This window comes from Pleurodeles waltl, unplaced genomic scaffold, assembly GCF_031143425.1.
Source record: "Pleurodeles waltl isolate 20211129_DDA unplaced genomic scaffold, aPleWal1.hap1.20221129 scaffold_67, whole genome shotgun sequence".
Classification (NCBI taxonomy): Eukaryota; Metazoa; Chordata; class Amphibia; order Caudata; family Salamandridae; genus Pleurodeles; species Pleurodeles waltl.
In genome coordinates this window covers 1479783-1498719 of record NW_027150384.1, presented here as the reverse complement: position 1 = coordinate 1498719, position 18937 = coordinate 1479783, and the positions used below count along the sequence as shown (strand labels likewise).

Sequence of the window (18937 nt, the reverse complement as noted above, 5' to 3'; positions counted from 1 at the left end):
GACGTCAGGTGTCAGTGTGTTTGCACAAGACATGGCACCTGATATCCGAGAGCATCATCTAAGAACCTGTTCTTCGAGGACCTGGGGGAATGGGTCAGTCAGGACAGAATGGAATGTAAAGTGATTGGCAGGCGTGCCTCACCTAGGTATGCCACCTGGGGTGCCAATCCTGAGGGAATTATTTTTCCCCTCCCACCGCTTGGCTGCTCCAGAGTAAGAAAATGTAAACAAATATCTTGCATTTTATTTGGAAGAAAGGCAGCCCCGTTGGTATCCCAGGGTTCAATTATATTTTGAAGTGCCATAACATACAGATGTCACCCAAGAATCAACAGACACTGTCATGTCAGTATTAGTGATCTTGGTGAATAGTTGATGTGTGTCAGGATTGCCGAGTGGTCTAAGGCGCTGCGTTCAGGTCGCAGTCTCCTCTGGAGGCGTGGGTTCGAATCCCACTTCTGACATCACCTTTTGATTAAAACGTTTTCTTTGTTTTAGCAAAACAAACTTTGCATTAACAAATACTAGCAACGTGAAACCAGTAGCAGAACTTTTAATCTCCATTGACGAAGCTATAAAATCTTTTTAAACAAAAGTTGCTTTTTCCGATTTTTTTGCCATATATGTAAAAACGTGTACAGTGCGTCATTTGCCCCCAAGGAAACCAAACTTCACGGTAAGATTTCGAATTTCCTTTATTTACCCTTCACATGTTGGTGGTTTTTTTTGTTTTACAAAGTTGGCGCCATTCACATCACACCCCGTCAGCTCCCTTCATGATCATGTCCCTGACCAGCCACAAGATGGCGCTCGATGATAAAATACTTCACCGAAAGGTCCCTCTCACTGCATAGTCCGGACTGAGTGACCGCGGGTGATCTATCACTGGAACTGACGTGAAGCGGACACACCTTAGACGTGCTGTGCAGGCCGCAGGTCCTGAACAAAGCAGGGGACTGATTACCATAGATCACCTGAAACGACTTCACATAAGTGCCTGCGCGAATGTCACAGGGAGTGATCTCACGCTCAGGGGCGTAGGAAGTGTGGGGGACGCGGGGGATTTGTCCCCCCCAGATGTTGGAGTGGGGGGGACACGGAGGACAAGGGTGGGGGGGACTATGGGACAGAAGGATTTTCCCTTCTCTTCTGTAATTCGCAGGGCCATTAGCACTTGAAAGCGCTCCCTACACTGGCCCTGCACTTGGCCTGTGACCTGCCCCCAGGACACTCGCCCTCTGCCCTTTTGTTGTGCTGCAGCACAAGGGATTCTTTCTCACCTTGCTGCCACAGCTGCCTGCAGTCTGCACTTCTGAGAGCAGAGGGAGAGGAGAGGCCCTTTGTTGATTGCTGTCTGCATCCCGGCCCTCCTGAGCCCTTCCCTTCCCTTCCCTTGAAAATCTATCCCTGAAGACAGCAGCAAGATTTGAGAAGGTAAGGAGGTTTGGGTAATTCAATAAAGTATTGCCAAGTAACTCCCTTTCTTTTTAAGTCCAGTGCTGTGTTGCAGAGTACCTCCCTTTCTAAAAACAGCATTGTTGAGTTACTGTGAGATATGAGCCGGGCAGGCTTTAGCGCGCTAGTGGCACCCTGTGCGCCAGTGTTTGTAAGGGCCCTCGTTTCTGTCGCCTCTCTCTCACTCTCTTCTCTCCTCTGTCTCCAGCTTGCCTGCCCCAGTGCTAATTATTGTCCCCTAAGTTGACATCCTGTCCCCCCAACATTTCGGTCCCCTGTCTCTCCCTCAGCCTTCCTGGTATTTGTGAAAGCCCGCTCTAAAGGCCAAGGGCCGTCTGTAAATCTCATTTCCTGCCAATGGCCTGTGGATGCGAAGCCAGCACTGTGGCAGCTCACAGGCTTTACAGGACTTCACAGGCTGTGGTGGAACAGAGCCTGGCACTGCTGGATAGACGGCGGAGAGACCAGCACACAGCACGGGTCCCAGGAAGAACCAGATGGCCTGAGAGATGGACAGGGCTAGGTAAGGCAGCAGGGCCGGCTCTAGGGCGATGCAACCGGTGCCGCTGCACCAGGTGCTGACTTAGGGTGGGACACTGTGTTTGCAAGTATATTGTGACTTTAAAAGCACCTGCTGGGTGTTCCTTGCCACCAACAGTTTTCAGGCAACAATAAAAATCTCAAGATAATTAATGGTCTTCCTGGAGAGAGATTGAAGTTTTGTCTAGTCGGAGTTTTGAATCATCATAACGTACAGGGTTACTATGCCTGCTACAAAGAACATCTACATGCAGATCACAAAGTCTATATAATGTGAATAGGTCACTGGGTTACTGCTTTTGTCAGATGCAGGAAAGTACCAACTTTTTGACATGGTTACCCCCACTTTTTGCCTGTTGTCAGTATGTTTTGACTGTGTTCACTGGGATCCTGCTAACCAGGACCCCAGTGCTCTCTCCCATTAAATTTGGTTGCTTGGACCACACACACCCCACATTTGGCATATTGGTGCCCCTTATAAGTGCTTAGTATTTGGTACCCAGGGCATTGGGGGACAAAGGATCCCCCATGGGCTCCAGCATGTATTATGCCACCCATAGGAACCCATATAACTGTATCTGCAGGCCTGCCATTGCAGCCTGCGTGAAAAGGTGCATGCACACTTTCACTTCAGGTCACTGCACCAGGTCATTGTACGTCACCCCATTGGTAGGCCCTCCTAGCCCAGAGGGCAGGGTGAAAGTACCTGTGTGTGAGGGCACCCCTGCATGAGCGGAGGTGCCCCCACAAACTCCAGTTCCATTTTCCTGGATCTCGTGAGTGCGGGGACGCCATTTTACGCGTGTACTGGACATAGGTCCCTACCTATGTCCAGCTACATAATGGTAACTCCGAACCTGGGCATGTTTGGTAACAAACATGTCAGAATCATACCCCAATCCTATTGTCAGTATTGTTTGTATGATTCCATGCACTTTGGGGGCTCCTTAGAGGATCCCCAGCATTGCTCCTATCAGCTTTTTAGGGTTTTACGGGCTGCCCACACTGCTGCCACCCCTCAGACAGATTTCTGCCCTCCTTCTGCTGCTTGAGCAGCTCATGCCCAGGAAGTCAGAACAAAGGATTTCCTTTGGAAGAGGGAGGCAACACCCTCTCCATTTGGAAATAGGTGTTACAAGGGTTGGGAGGGGTAGCCTCGCCAAGCTAATGATATGCTCTGAAGGGCACATTTGGTGCCCTCCTTGCATAAACCAGTCTGTACCAGTTCAGGGACCTCAGCCCCTACTCTGGTGCGAAACTAGACAATGGAAATGGGCGTAACCACTCCCCTGTCCATCACCACCCCAGGGGTGGTGCCTGGGGCTCCTCCAGGTGGCCACTTGATTCTGCCATCTTGAATCCAAGGTGGGCAGAGGCCTCTGTGAGCATCTGAGTGGCCTGGCAGATGACGTCACAGCCCTCTTCTAGGTGGTCACCCTGCTAGGTGACCAATCCCCCTTTCTGGGCTATTTAGGGTTTTCCTCTTGGATGGGTCCTCAGATTCAATGTGCAAGATTCCAGCAGGACTCCTCTGCAACGTTTGCTTTGACTTCTGGCCACTGGAACCGCAACTGGACTTCACAGAAATCTACAATCTGCAGCTCCAGCAGCGACCTCACCCTTCAACATTGTTTCTCCAGCTCCTTCCAGCAACTGCAACATTAGCCCGGCTGTGCTTCCTCTGAGGGCAGCAAGTCTTCAGTCTGCATGAGAAGAAGGAAGGAACATTTTTTGGAGTGAAGGAGTCACTTACCTGCATCCGCAGGCACCCACTGCAACAACGACCGGGTGCGTGGATCTCCTCTCCTCCTGAGCTGCGTGGATCCTTCATAAGGGGTGATAGTCTGGAGTGGTCTCCTTGGTCTTCTCTACCAGCTGTCCAACTTTGGAGTAGGTAGGTCCTTGCCTTCCCATGCAGGACAGTACCCCCATGCACCGCGTCTCTTGCAGCTACCAAGGCCTGTTGTTATCTCCTCCAAGGGATCTTCAGGCTCCATGTAGCCCCAGCCCCCAGCACTCTTCTCTGTGAAGCACAGTCCTCAACGTGCTTCGCCTGTGACGTGGGACCTCTCTTCAGGGGTGCTCCGTGGGCCTCTCTGCAGCTCGTGGGCTCCTTGCCTTTAGGTCTTCTGTGGTGGCTGCCTCTCCTTCTCCAGACTCTCTGCCTTGCTGAGGGTCACCTGGGACTCCCCTCCATGGGTTGAGTCCCCCTGGACCTTGCTGGTCCCTGGCAGCTCCACTTTTGTCCTACTGCGACATTTGCCTTTGCCAAGGCTTGCTGTTAGGTTTTCCACACAACAGACTGGCTGCAATTCTTCATCCGGCGTGGGACGTCACCTAGTAACTCTTCATCTGCTCCAGTGCTGCATTGCTGACCATCTTTGTTTCCCCATCGACCAACTCCTGCATCCACAGATGGGTGGGTAGTGGCTCCTACCACAACCGGACACTCCTACGTAAACTGGATTTGGTTCCCTTCTTTTCCAGGTCTTCCTCTTCCAGGATCCACCTCTAGTTTCTTGCAGTGTTGCCTGCGTTTTGCAATATCCTTCTCTGAAGTCCTTTTGGTGGGTTGGGGAAAAACCAGTAGCTTACCTCTTTTCTCCTGGTCGCTGGGGGGCATTCTGGTACTTACCTTTGGGGTTTCCTAGTTCCTGCAGCTCCCCTCAACTGATTCCACTTACTTGCGTGGGGAACCAGCTTTCGCATTCCACTTTTTAAGTATATGGGGGGTCATTCCGACCCTGGCCGTCATGGACCGCCAGGGCCGGGGTTGGAGGATGCACCGCCAACAGGCTGGCGGTGCATCAAGGGCAATTCTGACCGCGGCGGTAAAGCCGCGGTCAGAAAAGGGAAGCCGGCGGTTTCCCGCCGGTTTCCCGCCGGTTTCCCGCTGCCCGTGTGAATCCTCCACGGCGGCGCTGCAAGCAGCGCCGCCATGGGGATTCCGACCCCCTTCCCGCCAGCCTGGTTCTGGCGGTTTTCACCGCCAGAACCAGGCTGGCGGGAACGGGTGTCGTGGGGCCCCTGGGGGCCCCTGCAGTGCCCATGCCACTGGCATGGGCACTGCAGGGGCCCCCTAACAGGGCCCCACATTGATTTTCAGTGTCTGCTTGGCAGACACTGAAAATCGCGACGGGTGCAACTGCACCCGTCGCACACCAGCAACTCCGCCGGCTCCATTCGGAGCCGGCATCCTCGTTGGTGGTGCTTTCCCGCTGGGCGGGCGGGCGGCCTTTTGGCGGTCGCCCGCCAGCCCAGCGGGAAAGCCAGAATGACCGCCGCGGTCTTTTGACCGCGGTGCGGTCTTCTGGCGGCGGAACTTTGGTGGGCGGCCTCCGCCGCCCGCCAAAGTTGGAATGACCCCCATGGTCTGGTCCCCTCTAGGCCTTCAGTATTTCCTGTTGCTTTTCACTGTTTTCTATTGCTTTTTATGGCAATTTCTGATTGCCACTGTACATATAATAGTGTGCTACTTACATCCTATTCGATTATTGCCTATCTAGTGTTTTAGTTTTTGTGTTACTGTAATAAGGAACCTTAATTTTCGTTACACGTGTTTCTTTCATGTGCTGTGTGACTGCAGTGGTATTGCATGATCTTTGCATGTGTCCTAGATAAGTCTTGGCTGCTCATCCACAGCTACAGACACTGTCTACACTTCACTAGGAGGGCATACCTGGACCTGGTATAAGGTGATAATACCATAGGTACTCACCACACACCGGGCCAGCTTTCTACATCAGAGAGCTCCTTTTTTGTCCCCTGCAATATATAAATTAAAAGTGAATATAGAACAGTGAGCAATGAACTCATCAAAGAGCTGCATGCAAACATCAAGGTATAGATTAGAGCGTTATGATTTCCCCCCACTTTTTCATTAACTTAATGTTGCAAAACAAGTTAATTTGAGCGCAAATCAATTCTTATTATTAAAGAGAGCCCCCAACCATGGTGTTATGTTTTAAATTCTGAGTTTGCGCTTCTCCAGATAAAGCACTCTTAAACTATACCTGCTACCAGTACGGATGACCTGTGAACCTACACCTTGTCGTCCTCTGTCTTATGTAACATTTCATATACATTGATTTACACATATATGATGATTGTCTCTGCGTAATGTCTGTGTGATGTAAAGTGCTTTGACACCCTAGACTGGTATAAGGGCTGAATGATGGAACAACACGTGCGTATATCATGCATGCCTTAACATCGACCGTGTCTTTACTACTCATGCCTTTACAACAAATTTCGCTGTAAAAGAATGTTTGGTAAAGGAACATGCGTGGTAAATTCTCCCCGCCCTGCCCCCTTACACCTGATACCATACTCCACCCTGCCCAATCAGTTAAAACTGCCCCTGCCCTGAGCCCTAACCCCCCCGCCCTGAGCCCTAAAAGCAACTCTGCCCTGTCCTAAAAACTACCCACCCCACACTCTGAACCCTAAAACCTACCCTGAACTGCGCTAAAAACTACCTTGACGCCCCTGCCCCTCGGAACCCTAAAACCTACCCCGCTCTGTCCTAAATACTACATGACCCCCACCCTGTACCCTAAAACCTACCCCCACCCTGTCCTAAAAACTACCCCGACGCTACCCTGTCCTAAAAATGAACCCAACCTCCCACCCTAAATCTGGCCACAGCCCTACTTACCTCTCTCTCCTCTGCTTCTTCCTGTTCCACCCGGACAGCTAGACCGCTCTCTATGCTGTAACCACGCATATGCATGGAAAAGACATGTGTGGTAATGGCATCCATGCTAGCCCCATATTTGTGGTAATGGCAGCGTGGTCAAGGCATTGCATTGCATTGATCACATTGTAAGTGATGTTTCCTGGTATGAGTGGTGCTAAAAAACTAATGAAATGCATCTGAGAGTGGTGATGGATAGTAGTGAGGGAATCCGTGGCGGAGGTGGTCACTGGGGGGCGGCAACAAACAATGTCGCACAGGGCGCCACCAGAACTAAGGCCGCCCCGTCAGACAGCACAGCAGGTCACAGGAAGGCGGCAGCACAGAGACTGCCACTTGACAGTCAGACAAGGGCCTAGAAGCAATCATAGGCCTTACTGGCCTTCACAGGCAGGCGGGGGGCCAGAGACTGACACCGCCTGACTGGAAAGAAAGCTCCCAACAGGCAGCACAGTGCATGGCAGGCAGCACAGGAATCGACAGGAAGCACCGCGCCCAGCAGGCAGTGCAGGCCTCTTAGGACTTTACACAGGCGAACAGCAGCACAGAGATTGTCGCTGCCTAATAGGCAGCCAAGGGCCCAGCAGACAGGGAATTGCAGGCTGCACAGGACTCGACTGGAAGCAACGCCTCCCCCATCGCCCCTCCCGCGGCAACCCTTCTGGCTGCAAACTGTGCAGGGGGCCCACCTCAGGGTTGTCCCTGTCCCCCCTAGAAATTTTGTGTCTCCTACGCCCCTGATCCTCAGGTCGCTGCTTCAAATCCGCCTCCAAGGACTTTTCCAAACTGCTCTGTTTCCTCCGCTTTCCAGTCCCAAGCAGCTCCTTTCTCAGCCACTCAGACACCTTCGCTTTTCCTGCCTCCTCTCTTCCCCTTCCCAGTCCAGCTCCCTCCTCCAGCTGGGGGGACGGGAGAGTGTCCCCTCAGTCCCTTTGTGCAATCCCCCCCCTGATGAGACAGAGCCGGGGGCCCCTGGGCTGGAGAGCGAGGCCGGTGCCCCCCACCCCCGGCTGAAGCAGCCCCGGAGCTGCTTGTAGTGAGTGTGGAAGGTGATGCTGCTGGGAGCTGCTGAGAGCGTCTGCTGGGAGGGGAGAAGGTTGTGTGAAGTGTTGAGGGGCAGCAGGTTTGTGTGTGTGTTTTGTGCAGTGTGAGTGTGTGTGTTTGTTGAGCCTGTTACACACTGTGTTGGTGTGAAGGAGCTGGGAAATGTGAAGAGTCAGACACTAGGTCAGGTCAGAGCAGATTGACGGAAATGTCGAGGAGTTACAGAGGAGTCACCTTTCTACCAGTTCCTCGTTAGTATAGTGGTCAGTATCCCCGCCTGTCACGCGGGAGACCGGGGTTCAATTCCCCGACGGGGAGGATGGATTTTTTTTGTTTTACATTTATGACGTCACAATGACACTTTAGGGGGCTGATATTTTTTATTTATGGCCACAGCTCCCACCAGCTGAAATATTTACTAATGCAGCTTTTAAAATCTATCACGGGCAATAAGTAAGGGCTTCATCTTTTGGGACTCTGTGTACTTTCTTGAAAATGGAAAGGTGTAATGAAAGTTTATTATTGAGATAAAAATCAAAGTACCAAATAATAAATACCATGCGTTTTAACTAGTTATTGTCACGCGAAATAAATGAAATATAATGGAGGGCTATTTTAGATGGAAATTATAAAGTATTTCGTGACAAATAAATGAAATGCTGGGCGGGCTCTGAATGGGGAATCGTTTAACCCGAAGGTAAACGATTTTTCTTTATTTACGTGCAATAATTCAGAATTTATAGACACATTGTGAGAGCAAAAGAAACACTGACCCCGAGGTGCCCGTCCCACCATCCTCATGAGCTCCAGGTGTTTACACTGCATTCTGGGACTTGTAGTCCTGTTTATAACACTCTCACGTTAGGGCCACGGGTCCCAGCATCCAGTGAGGGGCTCTAGCCAGGGGGAGCTGCTCCTGCGCCTGGAAACCTAAGAGCTGCCCTTAGGGAGTCCTGAGAAGAAACACTGACCCCGAGGTGCACGTCCCACCATCCTCATCAGATCCAGGTGTTTACACTGCATTCTGGGACTTGTAGTCCTGTTTATAACACTCTCACGTTAGGGCCACAGGTTCCAGCATCCAGTGAGGGGCTCTAGCCAGGGGGAGCTGCTCGTGCACCTGGAAACCTAAGAGCTGCCCTTAGGGAGTCCTGAGAAGAAACACTGACCCCGAGGTGCCCGTCCCTCCATCCCCATCAGATCCAGGTGTTTACACTGCATTCTGGGACTTGTAGTCCTGTTTATAACACTCTCACGTTAGGGCCACGGGTCCCAGCATCCAGTGAGGGGCTCTAGCCAGGGGGAGCTGCTCGTGCACCTGGAAACCTAAGAGCTGCCCTTAGGGAGCCCTGAGAAGAAGCACTGACCCCTTTTAATTGTACTCACTAGGTATCTTTATACTTAATTGGTGACTGATGGTTTCATTCTCCAGTATGTGATATGTGAGCCTCATACACCTTGGAGACTGGGAACTCTCAGCAGATTTCAGTCCATTTAAGGTGCAGTCTTTTTTTTCCTCACATTCTTCCTTAGTGTAGTGTGTTTTCTTTGTCTACTGCTATTTCCCCCCCTTTAATTACCACCAGTGTTTTCTACCTTATTTAGTTCCTGATATAAAACTGGACACACAACATACATGTCCACAGCACATTATTAGAGAGGTTTAGGCATCATTCTCACACAGTCCCTGGTGGTCTAGTGGTTAGGATTCGGCGCTCTCACCGCCGCGGCCCGGGTTCGATTCCCGGTCAGGGAAGGTTTCATTTTATTTTTTCAATTCTAAGCGCACTTTATTACTTTTGAAATTGGAACTGTTTCATTACATGTACTTCTTCTTCACTTGAGTTGTCACCAGTAACTAAACATTTTATGGACAGTCACAAACCACTGCCAGAGGAGTGAGTGACTGCTGGTTCACAAAGCTTATCAGTGGCTTAGTACATCCAGGAGACCTTTTCTGAAGTCTTTTCCTGCTTACTGGTGTGAAACTATTAAAGTTTATTTTAGAAGAGAAATCAATATTAATATCACGTGACACAGGATGGCGTTTAAACAACATGAAGGACAGTGTAAGCAGGTTTAAATATTAGCAATAGCTCACGTGAGTGATTTTTATTAATAGAAAATTAGCGCCCCCCCAATGATTTCATCATCACTTCAATTCTTTATTAAAGTGCATCTTTCATTCACTTCGGTTCTTCTGTTTGGTCTCTTGCAAATCCCTCAAGTTATCATAAAGTTCACTTTGCATCTCCTCGACTTTGACATCCGTCTCTTTCGGTTTCTTCCTCTCGTTGCTGCCATCATCTTAGTCCCACAAGTTTTCCTTCAATGATGAAAGTCTTTTGCAACATTTCAAGAAAATAAACACACGTGCAATACCGACTAATGTGACAAACATTGGTGATAACAGCAGCTTCTAAACTCCACCATCTGCACCCCCAGCCATTGGCCCATCTACCCAAACCTGTGACCGACCGATCCCAAAAATGATCTGGATTCTTCCCATGCACCTGTCTCTTCTGCTTCAGTTAATTCATGCCTTATGTGTGTAATATTAACATTATAGCCATTAAGCTTATAATTTATGAGAGGAATGTAAGCACAGCACTCTCGAGCATCAGTGGCGGCTGCCTCAAATCTCAAAAGGGGGGTAAAGGTGAGGGGGAAATACTAAAATATATATTTTGTTAAACATACCTATCTTCGGTCTCTGGCTGCCCTGCTCCTCTCTCGATGGAGTTGGTGTCCCAGCACTCCCTGGGACACCAGCACAGACTCCCACTCAATCCTGGAGCTGCTCTCATTCTTTACCTTGCATGAGAGCAGCGTCAGGATTGGTCTGAGCGGTGCCTGTGTTGTTTCTCCAACCCGGCTGCACAACACAGCCAGGGTGAAGAAACCCAATTGTGCATGTCAGTTTGCCGGGCTAAGGCAGCTGGCCAAACTGACATACGCACTTTTAAGTGCACTCACTCCCCTCCTCCTCCCTCCTCCCATGGCCCAGCCCCCCCTGCCGATGCTGGCTCAGCCAGCAGCTGAAAATTAAAACAATAATTAAATATTGTTTTATTTTTGAGCTGCTTGCTCTGAGCCAGTGGGCGACGCTTCTGCGCCATTGCGAAGGAGCCACCCCTATCGAGAATTAAAGGCTTTGCAAACTCCGTATTTGTTTGGGAGGAGCAAATCCAACATAAGACGGTTTTGTGTAATCATAGCCCGTATTGCAAGCACCCCTTTATTAATCAGTGTGCGTACAGTGTGAGTAGCAAGCTGTCAACCAAGGCAGACATTTTTCTAATCTTTATATCATTCAGCGCTACTCCTACAGATGGTATTAATGCTCCAAAAATATCAATAAGAATCTACTTAAAGCTTCCTCTACTTATTTTAATATAATTATCAAGAGGAGAATCTAATTAATTAATTTTGTAAATTTGAAGAAAACCTAATGCAGCATAGAAACTTCCTACTTAATTAGGTGGTCCCTGAAAATAAGCTGATTGGCCAAATACATAATGTAGGTCTTTAATGCTAGCTTCTACAGTGGAAAAGGACTTTCCTTTTACTAAATAGCTGTGTTCACACTCACTGCATCCTAATTTCTTGACTGTCTCATTTCCCTCTGGCTGACATACTGTATACAGTGCTCCTTTTCTTATTCACTTCAGGACTCAATTCAGGAGGAGTTTCCTTTAAAATCTCCTCTCCTTTCCCAATAATACGGACAGCATTCATTTTCTCTTCTCTTTCTTCATCTACTCTTATCCTTTCATTCAATTCATCTGTGAATATTCTTTTGTCTGCGTTAATTTTACAGGCTACATCATGCACGTTATGATCAGTAATGATCTTGTTAGTTAAAGGAGTAAAGAATGTCATTATTAGAAATGGGGTCTCTAGTTGGCGGTGGTTTTCACCCTGTCCAGGTAGGGACCCTCACTCTAGTCAGGGTGAGGGAGTCACACAGCTAAGATAACCCCTGCTCACCCCTTGGTAGCTTGGCTCAAACAGTCTGGCTTATCTCAGAGGCATTGTATAAAGTATGTGTATAGACACATAGTAACACAGTGAAAACAGCACAAAAGTACTCCACACTAGCTTAGAAAAATAGCCAATATTTATCTGAGTAAAACAAGACCACATCAGCAAAATCCAACATTCACAAGTAAGATACACATTTTTAAAGATTAAATGTAGTATAGCACTGAGAAACACAATAGCTCCAACTGGGGCTATCACAACGTCTTGACAGGGTCATCTCCAGTCTGACGCCACTCGCGAGGGCGGGCCGGTTACAGAGTCCCACGGACTCCGATAACAGTACCTTGGAAAACTATGAGGAAACAAAGACGTTACACAGAGTATGGGAAGTGAGGCTTTGCTGGAGCTGGTGCGACATTGGTTCCTTACTGCCACCGGGGAGTTGACGCTTCGGTTCCTTACGGTTGTAGGGGAGGTGATGCGTGTGAGAAGGTAGCCTCTTTCTAGCCTTGTTACCCCCACTTTTGGCCTGTTTGTGAGTGTATGTCAGGGTGTTTGTCACTGTTTTCACTGTCTCACTGGGATCCTGATAGCCAGGCCTCAGTGCTCATAGTGAAAACACTATGTTTTCAGTATGGTTGTTATGTGTCACTGGGATCCTGCTGGTCAGGACCCCAGTGCTCATAGGTTTATGGCCTATATGTATGTGTCACTGGGACCCTGTCACACAGGGCCCCAGTGCTCATAGGTGTGCATGTATATATTCCCTGTGTGGTGCCTAACTGTCTCACTGAGGCTCTGCTAACTAGAACCTCAGTGGTTATGCTCTCTCATTACTTTCAAATTGTCACTAACAGGCTAGTGACCAATTTTACCAATTTACATTGGCTTACTGGAACACCCTTATAATTCCCTAGTATATGGTACTGAGGTACCCAGGGTATTGGGGTTCCAGGAGATCCCTATGGGCTGCAGCATTTCTTTTGCCACCCATAGGGAGCTCTGACAATTCTTACACAGGCCTGCCACTGCAGCCTGAGTGAAATAACGTCCACGTTATTTCACAGCCATTTTACACTGCACTTAAGTAACTTATAAGTCACCTATATGTCTAACCTTTACCTGGTAAAGGTTAAGTGCAAAGTTACTTAGTGTGAGGGCACCCTGGCACTAGCCAAGGTGCCCCCACATTGTTCAGAGCCAATTCACTGAACTTTGTGAGTGCGGGGACACCATTACACGCGTGCACTACATATAGGTCACTACCTATATGTAGCTTCACCATGGTAACTCCGAATATGGCCATGTAACATGTCTATGATCATGGAATTGCCCCCTCTATGCCATCCTGGCATTGTTGGTACAATTCCATAATCCCAGTGGTCTGTAGCACAGACCCTGGTACTGCCAGACTGCCCTTCCTGGGGTTTCACTGCAGCTGCTGCTGCTGCCAACCCCTCAGACAGGCAGCGGCCCTCCTGGGGTCCAGCCAGGCCTGGCCCAGGATGGCAGAACAAAGAACTTCCTCTGAGAGAGGGTGTGACACCCTCTCCCTTTGGAAAATGGTGTGAAGGCAGGGGAGGAGTAGCCTCCCCCAGCCTCTGGAAATGCTTTGTTGGGCACAGATGTGCCCAATTCTGCATAAGCCAGTCTACACCGGTTCAGGGACCCCTTAGCCCCTGCTCTGGCGCGAAACTGGACAAAGGAAAGGGGAGTGACCACTCCCCTGACCTGCACCTCCCCTGGGAGGTGTCCAGAGCTCCTCCAGTGTGCTCCAGACCTCTGCCATCTTGGAAACAGAGGTGCTGCTGGCACACTGGACTGCTCTGAGTGGCCAGTGCCACCAGGTGACGTCAGAGACTCCTGCTGATAGGCTCCTTCAGGTGTTAGTAGCCTTTCCTCTCTCCTAGGTAGCCAAACCCTCTTTTCTGGCTATTTAGGGTCTCTGTCTCTGGGGAAACTTTAGATAACGAATGCATGAGCTCAGCCGAGTTCCTCTGCATCTCTCTCTTCACCTTCTGATAAGGAAACGACCGCTGACCGCGCTGGAAGCCTGCAAACCTGCAACATAGTAGCAAAGACGACTACTGCAACTCTGTAACGCTGATCCTGCCGCCTTCTCGACTGTTTTCCTGCTTGTGCATGCTGTGGGGGTAGCCTGCCTCCTCTCTGCACCAGAAGCTCCGAAGAAATCTCCCGTGGGTCGACGGAATCTTCCCCCTGCAACCGCAGGCACCAAAAAGCTGCATTACCGGTCCCTTGGGTCTCCTCTCAGCACGACGAGCGAGGTCCCTCGAATCCAGCGACGCTGTCCAAGTGACCCCCACAGTCCAGTGACTCTTCAGCCCAAGTTTGGTGGAGGTAAGTCCTTGCCTCACCTCGCTGGGCTGCATTGCTGGGAACCGCGACTTTGCAGCTACTCCGGCCCCTGTGCACTTCCGGCGGAAATCCTTCGTGCACAGTTAAGCCTGGGTCCACGGCACTCTAACCTGCATTGCACGACTTTCTAAGTTGGTCTCCGGCGACGTGGGACTCCTTTGTGCAACTTCGGCGAGCACCGTTTCACGCATCCTCGTAGTGCCTGTTTTTGGCACTTCTCCGGGTGCTACCTGCTTCAGTGAGGGCTCTTTGTCTTGCTCGACGTCCCCTCTCTCTTCAGGTCCAATTTGCGACCTCCTGGTCCCTCCTGGGCCCCAGCAGCGTCCAAAAACGCCAAACGCACGATTTGCGTGTAGCAAGGCTTGTTGGCGTCCTTCCGGCGGGAAAACACTTCTGCACGACTCTCCGAGGCGAGAGGGATCCGTCCACCAAAGGGGAAGTCTCTAGCCCTTTTCGTTCCTGCAGAAACCTCAGCTTCTTCTGTCCAGTCGAAGCTTCTTTGCACCCGCAGCTGGCATTTCCTGGGCATCTGCCCATCTACGACTTGCTTGTGACTTTTGGACTTGGTCCCCTTGTTCCACAGGTACCCTAGATTGGAAATCCACAGTTGTTGCATTGCTGGTTTGTGTCTTTCCTGCATTATTCCTCTAACACGACTCTTTTGTCCTTAGGGGAACTTTAGTGCACTTTGCACTCACTTTTCAGGGTCTTGGGGAGGGTTATTTTGCTAACTCTCACTATTTTCTAATAGTCCCAGCGACCCTCTACAAGGTCACATAGGTTTGGGGTCCATTCGTGGTTCGCATTCCACTTTTGGAGTATATGGTTTGTGTTGCCCCTATCCCTATGTTTCCCCATTGCATCCTATTGTAACTATACATTGTTTGCACTGTTTTCTAAGACTATACTGCATATTTTTGCTATTGTGTATATATATCTTGTGTATATTTCCTATCCTCTCACTGAGGGTACACTCTAAGATACTTTGGCATATTGTCATAAAAATAAAGTACCTTTATTTTTAGTATAACTGTGTATTGTGTTTTCTTATGATATTGTGCATATGACACTAAGTGGTACTGTAGTAGCTTCACACGTCTCCTAGTTCAGCCTAAGCTGCTCTGCTAAGCTACCATTATCTATCAGCCTAAGCTGCTAGACACCCTATACACTAATAAGGGATAACTGGGCCTGGTGCAAGGTGTAAGTACGCCTTGGTACTCACTACAAGCCAGTCCAGCCTCCTACATTGGTTGTGCAGTGGTGGGATAAGTGCTTGAGACTACTTACCACTCTTGTCATTGTACTTTTCATAAGAGAAAAATATACAAAACAAGGTCAGTGTATATACACATAGCCAAAAAGTTTTGCATTTCCTCTTTTCACTCTTTTCTAAGTGCTGAAAAGTACTCCTAAACTTTCAAAAAGTTCTTAAAAGTTTAAAAAGTTTTTTTTCTGTCTTTCCAAAAAGTTCTGAAAACTTTTGTCTCTTTCTCTATCACTTTAACTCTCTCTAAAAGATGTCTGGCACAGGCCAAGGTGTTGATCTGTCCAAACTTGCATATGACAACCTTAGCTGGAAAAGAGCAAGGAGTCTCTGTATAGAGAGAGGTTTGAGTGTAGGGAAGAATCCTGCCTTGGAACTGTTAATTAACATGCTTAGAGAACAGGATAAGGCCAGAGGTGGGCCATCTCTTGAAAAAGTACCTAATAGTTCCCAATCTGATTCAGGGACTCCCCCAGGAAAAGATTCAGGAAAGAAACTTCCTAGGCTGCCCATTACTAGACAATCTAGCATAGATGGTAATGATGATGAGCCACACCAAAGAAATAGTGTTGTCTCACATCATAGCAAAAGCATTTATTCTCACCATACTGGTAGTAATGTTTCTGTAAACCAAGCTGTTAAGTTGACTTCTGTAAGGGACAGGTCTCCTTCTGTTCATTCCCATCATAGCTCTGTTTCTAGAAATGTCCCTCCCACCAACCCTGATGACAGAATGTTAGAGAGGGAACTCAATAAGTTGAGGGTGGAACAAACCAGACTGAAGCTTAAAAAGCAACAGCTGGATTTGGATAGACAGTCTTTTGAATTAGAGAAGGAAAGACAGAAGTTGGGTTTAGATACCCATGGTGGCAGCAGCAGTATTCCCCATAGTCATCCTGCAAAAGAGCATGATTCCAGGAATCTGCACAAGATAGTTCCCCCTTATAAGGAGGGGGATGACATTAACAAGTGGTTTGCTGCACTTGAGAGGGCCTGTGTTGTACAGGATGTCCCTCAAAGGCAGTGGGCTGCTATCCTATGGCTATCATTTAGTGGAAAGGGTAGGGATAGACTCCTTACTGTGAAAGAAAATGATGCCAATAATTTTACAGTTCTTAAGAATGCACTCCTGGATGGTTATGGCTTAACCACTGAACAGTACAGGATAAAGTTCAGAGAGACCAAAAAGGAGTCTTCACAAGACTGGGTTGATTTCATTGACCATTCAGTGAAGGCCTTGGAGGGGTGGTTACATGGCAGTAAAGTTACTGATTATGAAAGCCTGTATAACACAATCCTGAGAGAGCATATACCTAATAATTGTGTGTCTGATTTGTTGCACCAGTACCTGGTAGACTCTGATCTGACCTCTCCCCAAGAATTGGGAAAGAAGGCAGACAAATGGGTCAGAACAAGGGTGAACAGAAAAGTTCATACAGGGGGTGACAAAGATGGCAATAAGAAGAAAGATGGTGAAAAATCTCAAGATAAGCATGGGGATAAGGGTAAAACCAAAGATCCCACTTCAAATCTTAAACACTCTTCAGAGGGTGGGGATAGAACAAATTCTTCCTCTTCTTCTCAACCTGCACACATTAAAAAGCCTTGGTGCTTTGTGTGTAAAAATAGAGGCCATAGGCCAGGGGATAAGTCCTGTCCAGGTAAACCCCCTGAGCCTACCACCACTAATACATCAAGCTCTAGTGCCCCTAGCAGTAGTGGTACTAGTGGTGGGACTGCTGGCAACAGTCAAGCAAAGGGTGTAGTTGGGTTCACTTATGGGTCCATAGTGGAAACTGATGTAATGAGTCCCAAGACAGTTTCTGTCACACCTAGTGGCATTGGCCTTGCCACACTGGCTGCTTGTCCCCTTACAATGGATAAGTACAGGCAGACAGTTTCAATAAATGGTGTTGAGGCCTTGGCCTACAGGGACACAGGTGCCAGTTTCACTTTGGTGACTGAAAACCTAGTGCACCCTGATCAACACATCATTGGACAACAGTATAAGATTATTGATGTCCATAACTCCACTAAGTTTCTTCCCTTAGCTATAATTCAGTTTAGTTGGGGTGGAGTTACTGGCCCTAAGCAGGTGGTGGTATCACCTAGCTTACCTGTAGACTGTCTCTTAGGTAATGACCTAGAGGCCTCAGGTTGGGCTGATGTAGAGTTGTATGCCCATGCAGCCATGCTGGGCATCCCTGAGGAATTGTTCCCTCTCATTTCAAGTGAAATGAAAAAGCAAAGGAGAGAAGGCCTGAAAACTCAGGATCCCTCTCCATCAACAGGTAAAAAGGGTATCACAGTATCCCCTAACCACCCTACCATTCAGGATACTATTCCTGTGGTGGGAGAAACCTCTCCTGGGGTGGCACCTGTTCCAAGGGAATCATCAGCTGGCAAAGCTGGACTCCCTGAGGTGGAAGTACCTCTCTGTGGGATAACTAACATTGGTGAGAAAAACAGCACCATTTTAGTTAACATGGAGCATCCCTCCAACCCTCCCAGAGAAACTTTAGTGCAGAAACCCTGCACTACCTCACAACACTTAGGACAGCATCCCTGCCCTAGTGTGGAGCTCATAGGACAGCATCCCTCCCCTGCTCCAACTCAAGAGAAACAGCATCCCTGTTCTCTCTTCCAGCCAGATGGACAAAGTTTTTGCCCAGCTATGGCTTTTCTGAGACAGCATCCCTGTCTGGCATTTCCATCACTACAAATAGTTTCAGTGGACAATTCCCACTGCTCTAAACTAAAACTTACTGATAGAAACTCTGAAAATACATCTTCACATTGTTGCTTAGCTAAAAAACTTCAAACAGGGTGGTTTACATCCCCACAGGGAAGTAACCATATAGTGGATGATAAAGGGAGTAACCAGTCTATTGCAGAGCTACTCTCTACTTATCACCACTTAGACAATAAAGTCTCAACTGGCCAAGGTTAGCCTTATTGTCCTTCGTTTGGGGGGGGGGGTTGTGTGAGAAGGTAGCCTCTTTCTAGCCTTGTTACCCCCACTTTTGGCCTGTTTGTGAGTGTATGTCAGGGTGTTTGTCACTGTTTTCACTGTCTCACTGGGATCCTGATAGCCAGGCCTCAGTGCTCATAGTGAAAACACTATGTTTTCAGTATGGTTGTTATGTGTCACTGGGATCCTGCTGGTCAGGACCCCAGTGCTCATAGGTTTGTGGCCTATATGTATGTGTCACTGGGACCCTGTCACACAGGGCCCCAGTGCTCATAGGTGTGCATGTATATGTTCCCTGTGTGGTGCCTAACTGTCTCACTGAGGCTCTGCTAACCAGAACCTCAGTGGTTATGCTCTCTCATTACTTTCAAATTGTCACTAACAGGCTAGTGACCAATTTTACCAATTTACATTGGCTTACTGGAACACCCTTATAATTCCCTAGTATATGGTACTGAGGTACCCAGGGTATTGGGGTTCCAGGAGATCCCTATGGGCTGCAGCATTTCTTTTGCCACCCATAGGGAGCTCTGACAATTCTTACACAGGCCTGCCACTGCAGCCTGAGTGAAATAACGTCCACGTTATTTCACAGCCATTT

General features: G+C 48.6%; 3 non-coding genes across 3 annotated transcripts; all 3 read left to right on the top strand.

Moving 5' to 3' along the window:
- Window positions 1–381: 381 nt before the first annotated feature.
- Window positions 382–464, top strand: TRNAL-CAG (transfer RNA leucine (anticodon CAG)). Its single transcript has one exon. It is a non-coding gene; the product is annotated as a tRNA-Leu (tRNA).
- A 7517-nt stretch (window positions 465–7981) lies between these two features.
- On the top strand, window positions 7982–8053 carry TRNAD-GUC (transfer RNA aspartic acid (anticodon GUC)). Its single transcript has one exon. It is a non-coding gene; the product is annotated as a tRNA-Asp (tRNA).
- Window positions 8054–9419: 1366 nt separating this feature from the next.
- Window positions 9420–9491, top strand: TRNAE-CUC (transfer RNA glutamic acid (anticodon CUC)). The gene has a single exon. It is a non-coding gene; the product is annotated as a tRNA-Glu (tRNA).
- The last annotated feature ends 9446 nt before the right edge of the window (window positions 9492–18937 follow it).